The sequence below is a fragment of the Echinops telfairi genome, unplaced genomic scaffold (genome assembly GCF_000313985.2).
Source record: "Echinops telfairi isolate 266 unplaced genomic scaffold, ASM31398v2 ScPeMD7_18;HRSCAF=68, whole genome shotgun sequence".
Classification (NCBI taxonomy): domain Eukaryota; kingdom Metazoa; phylum Chordata; class Mammalia; order Afrosoricida; family Tenrecidae; genus Echinops; species Echinops telfairi.
Window position 1 is genome coordinate 37,063,793 of NW_022103915.1, and position 11,403 is coordinate 37,075,195.

Sequence of the window (11,403 nt, forward strand, 5' to 3'; positions counted from 1 at the left end):
AAAGCATATCAATTTTTTTAAATCTTAGAAAGAGTTCGTATAAAAGACTTAAGTGTTGGGCTGCTAGCTCAAGGTCAGCAGTTGGAATCTACCAACTGCTTCAAGAGAGAAAGAGGAGACTTGCTGATCCTGTCAAGAGGTACAGCCTCCGAAGGCCGCAGGGGCCGGTTCTCCTGTCCTCAGGGGTAGCTATGAGTGGAAAGAACTCAATGGCAGTGAGTGAGTTAACGTTATACATTCCTCTCTACATGCGACGTTAGCTATTTCTTCGAGTTGATCTTCATCCTTCAGTGATTATGTGTTTGCTTACTTACTGAAACTTGTTTTACACTCCCAAATCAATACACACTGTGCCTAAACAGTCACTCACGGACAGACCTGCAAGACAATGGTGTCACCTCACCCCTGATCTCAGCTGAGCTCAAATGGGGTAGCCCTCTGCTTGATCTATCACACATTAAGCAAGGACCTTTTTTGAATTCAGACATGATCACTTATTTTGTTGTTGCTGCTTTGGTGCCTTTGGTGGGTGATTCCGATGTTCAAATTTGTCCTTGAGCATTTATTGCTTTTTAGTATTTCTAAGTACAAGAAGGCTGTCACGTGACTTACGGAGGGCATGCCAGTGTTGGATACGCTTGACTCGGACTTCAGCAGAGCAGTGGTTCAACACTAGGCTGCTAACTGTAAGGCCAACTGTTTGAAACACCTGCAACTTCAAGGGAGAAAGACATGACTTTCTACTCCCATAAAAAGTTACAGCCTCAGGAACTCACAGGGACAGCTCTACCCTGTCCTAGAGGGTCGCTGTGAGTCAGAATGGACTCGTGGCCAGGAGTTTGATTTGGTTTGATTTATTGGCTATGAGTTCCATGTTACTGAATGAACAAAAACTCACTGCCATAGGTCCAGATAGGTTCCCCAGCACTTTTATCCAACCTCTTTTCCCTAGTGGTAAAGATCCACCCCAACCTCTCACTTCAAGTAGTAATTCTAACTCCGGTCACCTAACTCACACAGAACAATTTGAGTCTCTGCTACTCTACGAAAGCCTCTCAGCTTGTTTCTGGCTTTGTAACTCAGTCCAATCTCTGGATCAGTCCTGTTGACCATTTCAAAATTAATCTACTTGGAGGAAGACAATCAGTTGTGTTTGTTGAGGCTGAAACGTGTTGGGGATGATTTAGAGTTGTCCATAATTGGGTTTCAAACACAGACTCATCAGTTACTAGCTTGGAAATAGGGAGTAAGTTATCTTAGCCGTTTGAGCCTCCATTGTCTCCTTCATCAACTGGAAAAGATAGTAATACCTACCTGTGTTAGGTCGGGTTGTCTAGAAAAACAAGTCCAGAGATACTGATATATATATATAGGAAAGAGTTTGATATCAAAGAGCAATTGTATATTGAGGAAACACCCCAGCCCAGTCCAGATCAAGTCCATAAGTCTGGTCTGCTATTAGCCTATATGCCTGATACTACTCTATAAATTCCTCTTCAGACTCACACAGCCCATGCAATGATGCCAAATGCAGGAAGAACACAGACTGGTGGGTTGAAGTCTTGGGGATCCAGTGGCAGTGAAGTTCCTCCAGCTCCTGAGTGTCTCCTAGGCAGTAAGGTGAAGCAGAGAGAGAGTGTCTCTCCTCCAGGAAGAGAGAAGTTTCCAGAATCCTCATGAGAAGGTCATGCTGACCAGGCGGCATCATCAGGCTGTGCCCTGATTGATAGACTAAACCCCACCCCTTCACTCTATTTATCAAGTTGACATGAAATTATGTAATGACCACACTACTTCACAGGATTGTGGGATAAAGTTTAAGACAGTGTCTGGCACCAGTAGATACTTACAGCAAGTATTAAAATAATTATGAAATCATCACTTTCAAATGAAATATTTAGTTTCCAACAGATCCATGTTTGCAATTAGGATATATTCCCCACCAACTATAGGACCGATGTGCAGATTATTTACCTTGATCATCATGCCTCCACTGTGGTGCTGGGCAGGATGTTTTAATCATCTGAATTTGACAGACTGATGATCATGAATTCTTACACGAGATCAGATGGAATGCCATTTATTTTATTAACTACTCTATGACTTATGTACAACTTTCATACTTGAAGTGAGTCTCCAATAAAAGACATATTTATAATGAGTTGGTTGAATATGAAAATGAGAAGTTTAAATCATAGAGGAGAAAAGGAAAAATAATGATGCCAAACCCCTGAGCTGAGCTAATAGTGATTGCAATTGAGCATTAAATTTGTTCAAGGTTTCCTGGCAGTGTAAGGCCCTAAACGAGGAAATGTGATGGGTGACATAATTCTCAATGACTGAAAATTTTCTCCTGAGTAGTTTAACAAGGTCATGATGGCCGCCATAATCCATCTGTCGATTTGCCACCCGGCAGTAGCTTGCATGTTGCCACGAAGCTGGAAGCAATGCCAACAGTAATTTACATACCAGCAAGGTCACCACAGTGGACAGGTTTTGGCAGAGGTCCCAGACTAAGACAGAGTAGAAAAGAAGAGCTGGGATTCTACTTCTGAAAATTAGCTAATGCAAATTTGATGGCATGTAGCAGAACATCTTTGGATACAGTGCTGGCCCCCTAGATCGAGAGGTACTTACTGTATACGACACACACAAGTTAGCCCAGGCAGCTATTCGGATGGCTTGGCTCTGATAAAATACTATAATCTAAACTTCTTTCATGAGGATGCAGGGATCCCAAAGAATATGGACCCTTTTTTGTTCAGTAGCTTTTGTTACGTGGTTCATAATCAAACCTCGGTGCAGATATAACTGACTTCTCTCCTGAGCTGCCTTCTTTGCTAGAAATGTCTCTCTTGGATGAGCCACAGACTGACTATAGCCCCCAGCCCCTTACTAAGATCCGGCTCCCTCTGCACTGAACAGGCCTGCCTGGAGGTTGCCAGGGCGGGCAGCCTTTGTGAGTGGCCTCTGTCCAGTTCAAGCACTAGAATCATCTGCTGGCTGAAAATGGGCGCGTGCTCTTCCCTTTGTGTCTCCACGCTCGGGAACCTATGAGCTAAGACCCAAAGAACCAAAGGTCTCTAAGTCCAATGCTTCACCTGGTTGGCCTCACTGTGAATGAGATGGGAGGTATCGCCGAGGATCTCTCCAGCACCGATCTTAGATGTAGCCTGGGGAAAACAATGGCTGAGGTGCCCTCTCCACGACACTCGCCTAACTCTCAACACAGGGCTTTGTCTCCAACTGTCACTCATCTGGCCTGGCTCTGGGACACTAGAGCCTACTTCCTGAAAGAGATGTTGGGCCTGGGGCTGTTTTGAAAGCGGATATGTGCACCTGTTCTTCTAGCAGTGATTCAGCTCGTTTGCTGGGAGCACAAAGCATAGCAAACCAGGAAGAAGCTGGCTTTCCTGCTGTGCCCAGTGACTGACTGCCCCCCACCTAGGTTTTGGGCTTATTTAATAATAACAACATCTGAGATCTCAATAGTGCTGAGTATGTGCTAGACAGTTCTCTGGACACTTTATATACATTAAATCATTTATTCTATTTTATAGATAAGAAGATCGGATACAACTGAAGTTAAAGAACAGAGCTGGCAGTAAAGGACAGAACCAGGAATTCTAACTTCTTCTTTTGAAAAAGAATCATTTTATTGGGGATTCTTACAGGTCTTATAACATTCCAGGATATTTGTATATACACTGCCATCATCATTTCCAAAACATTTTCTACTTGAGCCCTTGGTATAAGCTCCTCTTTTCCCCACCCTCCCTCCCACCTTCGTGCATCCTTGATATATTGTTATTATTATTTCATATCTTACACTGTCTGTTTTCTCCCTTCACCCACATTTCTGTTATTCGTGTCCTGCGGTGGGGAAGGGGGGGCTATATATCCAACCTTGTGATGGGTTCCCCCTTTCTCCCGAATTCTAACTTCTTAACCCAGCTCCAAAGGTTTGCTTGGGTGTGTATGTGATGAGTAGCCATGAGGGCTGAAAAACAAACACAAACACATTTTCCACCAGAGAGCTTCGAAGAATGTTTTAGGTGATCCCCCAACACTTGGCGTGTTGAGCTGTTGTCATGCTAATTCCATCCTCAAGTGCCCAGAGAGCCATGGTGGGCTCTCTGGAAGGGGAGGGAAATCCCCTTGAAGTGAAGTCTGTGTTGGCATGTTGGACGGGTGTGTTGGACAGCTGACTGTAACACAATAGTGCCTGGGCCAGCCTGTGAAGAGGCCCTGGCAACACCTTCAGCAGTGGAATCTCTCTTGTCAAGAAGAGGCTCCAGCCCTGGGAAAGTCTAAGGGGTGAAGTGTCAGAGGTAGGTGGGGCTTGGCCGGCCGGGTGGAGAGATTTTTCAGATGGTCATCAGGGAAATTCTAAGGTGGCTGTCATGGTTTCTCACCACGACAGGCCGGGTCTCAGGACCTGGAAAGGATGGTTGTCTTTCGTGTCGCAGCCATCTGTTTGGGCCCTAAAATAGCTTCCTATCACTGCTGTAACAATTTACCACAAACCTAGTGACCAAAAGCAACACACATTTATGATCACGCCATTCTGGAGGTCAGAAGTTCAAAATGGGGCTCACTGGGAGAAAATCAAGTTGTTCCTTGCTGGAAGGTTCTAGGAGAGAATCTGTTTTGTTGTCTTTCCCAGCTTCTACTGGCTGCCTGCATTCCTTCACCCATGCTCCCCGTCCATCTTCAAGGCCAGCAAGAGTCCGCCACGTCTTTCTCACATCATATCACTCTAACATGAACACTCTCATCCACACTGCAGGACACTCCTCATTATGTTGGGTCTATTTGGGCAATCAGGATCATCTGATTAGCAATCCTAATCCATTTGCAACCTTGCCCTCTACATACATAGTAATCGGCTCCAGGGGTAGGAGTGTAGACACTGCTGGAGGTTCATTATTCTGCCTATCACAGACCCAGATGGACAAGTTCGGATGAGATACCGGATGTTTGCGGCCCGTGAGGTCTTGCTAAGCAGCTGATGATCTCTGCGGCATGCTGAAGAGTGAGTCGGTGAAGACCTGCTTCCGAGAAGTTAAATGGCTTTATACCCGCCTCGCTCTTAAGAAGCTACCGATGCACTCATTTTCTCGAGACAACTCAAGCACCTAAAAAGGTAGAGCTGTCACCATCCTTCTGTTTCTGTTCTTTAAAAAACAACAACTATTCTTAACTTTGTTTTATTTTTTAAATAAATCATTTTATTGGGGGCTTTTACATATATTAACACATGTCTTTTATCTCAAATGGACAGGTACAATTATTGGCATCAATTTCTAAACATTCTCTTTCTTCTTGAAAGAGCCCTTTGCTATCAGCTCCTCTTTTTTCCCCCTCCCTCCCGCACTCTGCCACCTCTATGAACCCTTAAGATAGTATGTATTGAGGGAGGCGGGGAGTGGGGAGGGAGGGGAAAAATGAGGACCTAATGTCGGGGGTTTAAGTGGAGAGAAAATGTTTTGAGAATGATGAGGGCAATGGATGTACAAATGTGCTTTACACAATTGATGTGTGTATGGATTGCGATAACAGTTTTATGAGCCCCTAATAAAATGTTAAAAAAAAAAAAAGATAGTATGTATTGTTATTATTATTTATCCACATCTTACACCGCCCATTCTATCCCTTCACCGACTATCCTGGTATTCTTCCCCTGAAGGGGGTTATTCTGCCATCATTGCTATCCATTCCCCCTTCCCTCCTTTCCTTCCCTTTCCCTTCCCCTATCCTCCTGGAATTGTTGCTCCCTTTACTGTTTCTGAGGGGGGTCTGTCTTTCTGAATTCTGTATATTGAAAGTTCTCGTCTGCTAACTGTCTGTACACCAGTCTAGCGGGAATTGCGAGGTTGGGCTGAGATCGTAATAGTTGGGAGAGAAAGGATTACAGAACTAGAGGGATGTTGTGTATTTCCTCAGTGCTAAACTGACCCCCCACCCCAGATGCTTTTTCCTCTGTGTAGCCCCTCTGCAGGGGACACCTGTTTCTAACAACAGAGCTGTTGTGTGGACCTAGACCATTGGAGTCCTCTTGCACAATGACTAGGAGATAGAGTTTGGAGGAAGACCCGGCATTTTCATAGTTAAACGAAGTGAAATGAGTTGCTGTTGAGTTGATTGGCAGTTCTTTCTTCTGCGGTAGTCTTGGACTACCAAGTTTTCAGCTGGCAGCAAGTGCGTTCACAGTTTGCACTGTCCACGAACTCTTTACATGCTTAACTCAGTCCTAACATTTCAGAAGGGTGTAGCCAGTACATTTCATCCTCATACTTCTTGGGATCAATCAGGCACAACTTTTTCTAAAGCCTGCTAAAACCGGTGGGCATAATTAATTTATTTGTCTACTTGTCAGGGTAATAAGTTTAGTACTTCTAATATGCGTTTAATTCTTGGTCTTGAAAATAAGCCTTTCCAGAGTGAGGTCCACCATTCTAACACCCTGTTAGGTTATCCACTCCAGGTGTACCTTATCCAAACAACGTATTCTTCGTACTCTGCTCCCATTGCTTCTCAATTGTAGGCTGTCTAGCCTGAAAGGTTAGATTTTGAAATGTTGAAACACCTCACCCCAGCATTAATAGTAAAATTAAAACAACAACAAATACTGGCAAGGGCGTGGAGAACCTGGCACTCTCAAAGAGTGCTGATGGGGCAGTGGAATGGTGCCATCACTGTGGACCATGGGAGAGCACTTCCTTAAAAAGTTGGAAAGAGAAATGCCATCTGACCCAGCAATTCCTCTGCATGGTCTATATCCTGGAGAAACAAGACTGGGACACCAATAGACATATGCACCCCCATGTTCTCGCAATAGCGAGAAGGGGAAAAAGAGAAGGAAACAACCTAAGTGTTCATCAATGGAAGAATAAATCAACAAACGATGACCACACACACACACAATGGAATCCTATGCAACATTAAAGAATAAGAATGAATCTACAAAAATCTCGTAACATAGAAGAACCTGGAGGACATTGTGCTGAATGAAATACATCAATGACAAAAGGACAAAGATTGTAGGAGACCACTATTGTAGAAAGTCAAGAAAAGAAACATTCTTTGATTGTTTCTGGGGGAGGGTGGGGTAAGGAGGATAAATTATTGGCCAGTGGGTAGACAAGTACTAACTTGGGTGAAAGGGAAGGCAATCGACAGTCAGAGGGAGATTGGTAAGAAGTGATGGAAGCTGGGGAGACATTGGAAGGAGTGCAAGAGTTCCAGGCTACAGGGGTAAATACTGTTCTCTGCCCAGTCCTGCAATGATGGTGTGCTACGAGTAGATGTATGGATATACACATAGTCATAGGGGTGTGGCAAGGAGAGTGGGCATATGCTCTGTAGAGGTATAACACAAGATATTTGTACATGTGTATTAGCCTATGTTGCAAATATATCCATGCTATGGAACACACAGGAGGCAAATGTATGAAAACTTCTTAGACATAACCAAACACCCTTTGAGGGAATGGGTCAATGGGCCTGGGAGATTAACTCTCAGGGAATATGGATACCAAGGTTAATTGACATTAACAGTCCACAAAGGCAGTGTTCTACATCCAACTTCGGTAAGGAATGACTGGAGTCTTAAAAGCTCATGAGTGGCCATTGAGCTTGCCCTATCCAGAGGGAAAAAAGAGTGAAGAAAACAGAAGATGCACGGAAACAATTTTTCCAAATGGACCATATGAACATCAGTCTCCATGATCCTTAGACCAGAAGACTTAGACCAGCCACCACTACCAACTACCTTGAAAGGGATCATATTTGAAGATCATGAAGATAGTGGGAGGGAATGGTGAAGCAACACTAAAAATTATAACAAAGGTCAGCCCGACTGGTCAGATAGAGACTGGTGGAACCCCTGGGACTAAACCTTGGCATCACCCTTCAGGTCTAGAGCTGAACTCACCCTTATGGCTCAGTTTTCAGACAAACAAGAGAGGCAGTAGCCCCACAGAGGCACACACACCTCAGAATAATCAACCGCTTCAGATCAAAAGGGCAACATTTCCCCAAATACAATGTTGAGAATGGCTGGGAAAGAAGGACCAATGGGAATAGGAAAACACAGGAAGGGGGATAAACAATGTTACATGTTACACTGCAGGATTGCAATGAATGAAACAAAGCAAAATGTGTATGAATCACTGAATGTATAGCCGATGATCTGCTCTGTAAATGTTTACCCAATTCACAATAATGAGTTAAATTTTAAACTGTAGAAGCACCCTTTAAAATGGTTTCACTTTTCTCTGTGGCCAAGGTGTCCTTGGATGATAGCAGTCCCTTTCTCTGTTGGTCTCTCATAAGCAAGGCAGATCAGGTGTGAGATCCTGGGCCAGCTGCTTGACCTCTCCCTGTTGCAATATCCTCTTCAGCAATAAGAATGAAATTAGTGAACCAGCCATAGCCTTTAGAACATTGCTTCGTGCTTAACAAGGCGGCCATATGTCTTAGCAATGGTCATTATTATGGAAAGATCAGAGCAGGCACGAGCCTCTTAGAGTCACGGAACTGGTCATGTCCGTGTCTTCAGAACATCAGTGCTCACTCCACTTCGAACACTGATGACGCATCACCAAGCAGCGTTCCATTTTTATCCGGCAATGCTGTGACGATGAGTCCCACAAAACCATAACTTATGGGTGCAGGTAGACACCTCGGTCCATAAATGAGAGGGTCAATGATACGTAGATGGATAGCTGGATACTTATGCCAACATTCGGAAAGAGCTCCTCTCTTTAGCTTGCGCTGAGAGCAAAATTAAGCAGAGTGGGCTTTCTTGGGACTCCTTGATGCCCATATTTGACCCTAATTCTATCACAAAGTTACAAGGGAGCATCTTAGGACAATGTCATATTGCTCTCACAGCCAACCCAACTGTAGCCATTCAGAAGGCCCTCAGGACAATACTACTCATGGTCAGATCTTGCTCAAGTCCGTTGGAACCAAGCTGCAAACCTCTTTGTCTGGCTCAACTCCTCACACTATACTTTGTGGCACGAAGTTGATTGTCCTTGAATTCTGTAAGGAAGAATGACCCATCAGGCTTTCCATCCCACCCCAAGGTCACTTGGTATCCTCTGACCTTATGTCTGTGATTAAGGGTTGAGTTGTATGCCCAAAGAAGATATGCTAAAGTTCTAGTGCTCAGTATCTATGAACGTGGCCTTGTCTGGAAATCAGGCCTTTGAAAATATTATCACTTAACATGAAGTCATACTGGACTAAAATGAGTCCGAATTCAACACAAGTGGTGCCTTTCCAAAGGAGGAGCAGATACACAGAGACACACACAGGTGGGAGATGGCCATGTGACAACAGAAGGGTGGGTTGTAAGAGAGAGAGTTGTAAGCCCAGGATTGCAAGGACGGTCAGGAACCACCAAGAGACAGAGAGGCATGGGATAGAGTCCCCTTAGACCTCACAGAAGAAATCAATCTGGCTAACACCCTGATTTCTCCAGAATGGTGAGGCAATGCATGTGAGTGCATTTCAGCCACCCTGTTTGTGGGGCTTCATGACAGGACCCCCTAGGGAACAGATCCACCTCATAGTCTGCTTGCCTCTCACAGTAATAGTTAACACATCCTGCTCTCGAGTGGCCAGCTTCTGTCAGCAAGCCCAGAAGAGCTCCAGGGCTGGAGAACCTTAAAGCAAGTCCCCCTGGCATGCGAGCTGCACAAATAACTCAGATATGCACCCCAAAACAAGAGAAGTTCCCCAGGGCCCCTGTTTATCTCATCAAGCTTCAGCTGAAGAGGGCAGGGCAGGGAACAGTCTAATGGCCTGTACCAAAAGATGTCAGAGATCTATTTTGCGCAACATCAAATGCATTCCAAGCCTTATCTAATCGGGGAGACTTCTTCATAGCTGATGCTGTTCCTGTCCCTTGTTCCTGAGCCATGAGAAGCCCAGGGAGAGAGGCAGAGACTGTAAATGCTGCAGGATGGTTCTGTTGGCACAGGCAAAGTTGGCTGGCAGCTGAAGTTTGGGGTGACCTCTAACCCTGTCCCACAATTCTACTGAGTCCTATTGCAAAAAAACAAAACAAAACTAAGCCACCCTCAAACCCCAAGCTCTAATTGTCTTTGGTTTGGTTTGTTTTTCTATTCTATCCAGGGCTTCAAAAAGGGCTTCCATAATTGTTTGAGGCATGAAAAAGGCAGGTTTCAGCTTTCCTAACAGGGATTGGAGGTAATTACTGTCTTCCACACACGAGCTGGTACATGCTTCAACTCCTATGGCTTTCGGTTGTTTTGTAGAATGGAGCTGGGCCTGTGGGCCAGGACAGGGAGGCTTAGGGAACCTTTCTGAGGCTTTGTTCTAGAAAGGGGACATCTCAGAAATAGCGAGGGACACCCTGCCCCCCCGCCCCATATTCTTCTGTAGACACCCTGAGACTTACCAAGAGGTTTGGTCTGAAAAGATTATGTCTTCAACAAACTCCTACTGGAAATTCAGGAGATATTTTTCTATTTCCTCTCTCAAGAGGAAATGATTCTCATCTTATTTGTCATCAGCAACTGTGGGCTTGATCTGGGCTGTTCTCCTGGTAAATCTCAGAACAGTGGCAAACCCAACCAGCCCGAGTAACTGTCACTGGCGAGAAGAACAGGAATTCACTTTTGTACTCTCAGGTCGGCAAACTCAAACACTAGCAGTCTCAGACCGATGTCTCATCCACACTGCCTGCACTGGGGACTTGGAGCCTGACACTCTTTCACATTCCAGCCTACTAGTTGTGTGTCCATGGGGAGCTGACTAAAGGCTCTAATCCACTGTGACCCAGCCCCCCCCCACCTATAGAACAAGAATAGTAACTGATGGAACATCACAGTTGCTATGAAGTCTGAGGGTCCCCCATGGGTCCCCCTAGCTATAGCACCTACCACACAATCAAAGTTCAATAAACCTGAACTGTTCTTAGCTCCAAGGAGCCCTGGTGGTGTTGTGGGTTCTACACTGGCCTGCTAAACAGGAAGTTAGCAGTTCAAAACCATCAGCTACCCCATGGGGAAAGATGAGACTCTACTCCAGCAAAGATTGACAGTCTCGAGAACAGTTCGATTTTGTCCTATCGGGTCACTATGAGTCAGAACCGATTGGACAGCAGTGAGTTTGGTTTGGAGTGTTCTTAGCACCACTGCTTGTCGGTCCATTTGTTACTGGAGTGGCATGCATGTTGCTGTCATACTGGAAACTATGCCATCACCCTTTCAAATACCAGCATGGTAAAAAGGCGCCAGGAGAGGCTTCCGACTAAGAGTAGACTAGTAAGAAAGAGCAGCAATCCACACTGGAAGGATTAGACGCTGGAAAACTTGTGAACCGCACTGGACAATGCTCTGGTGCAATGTAGGAAGGTGAAGCCGC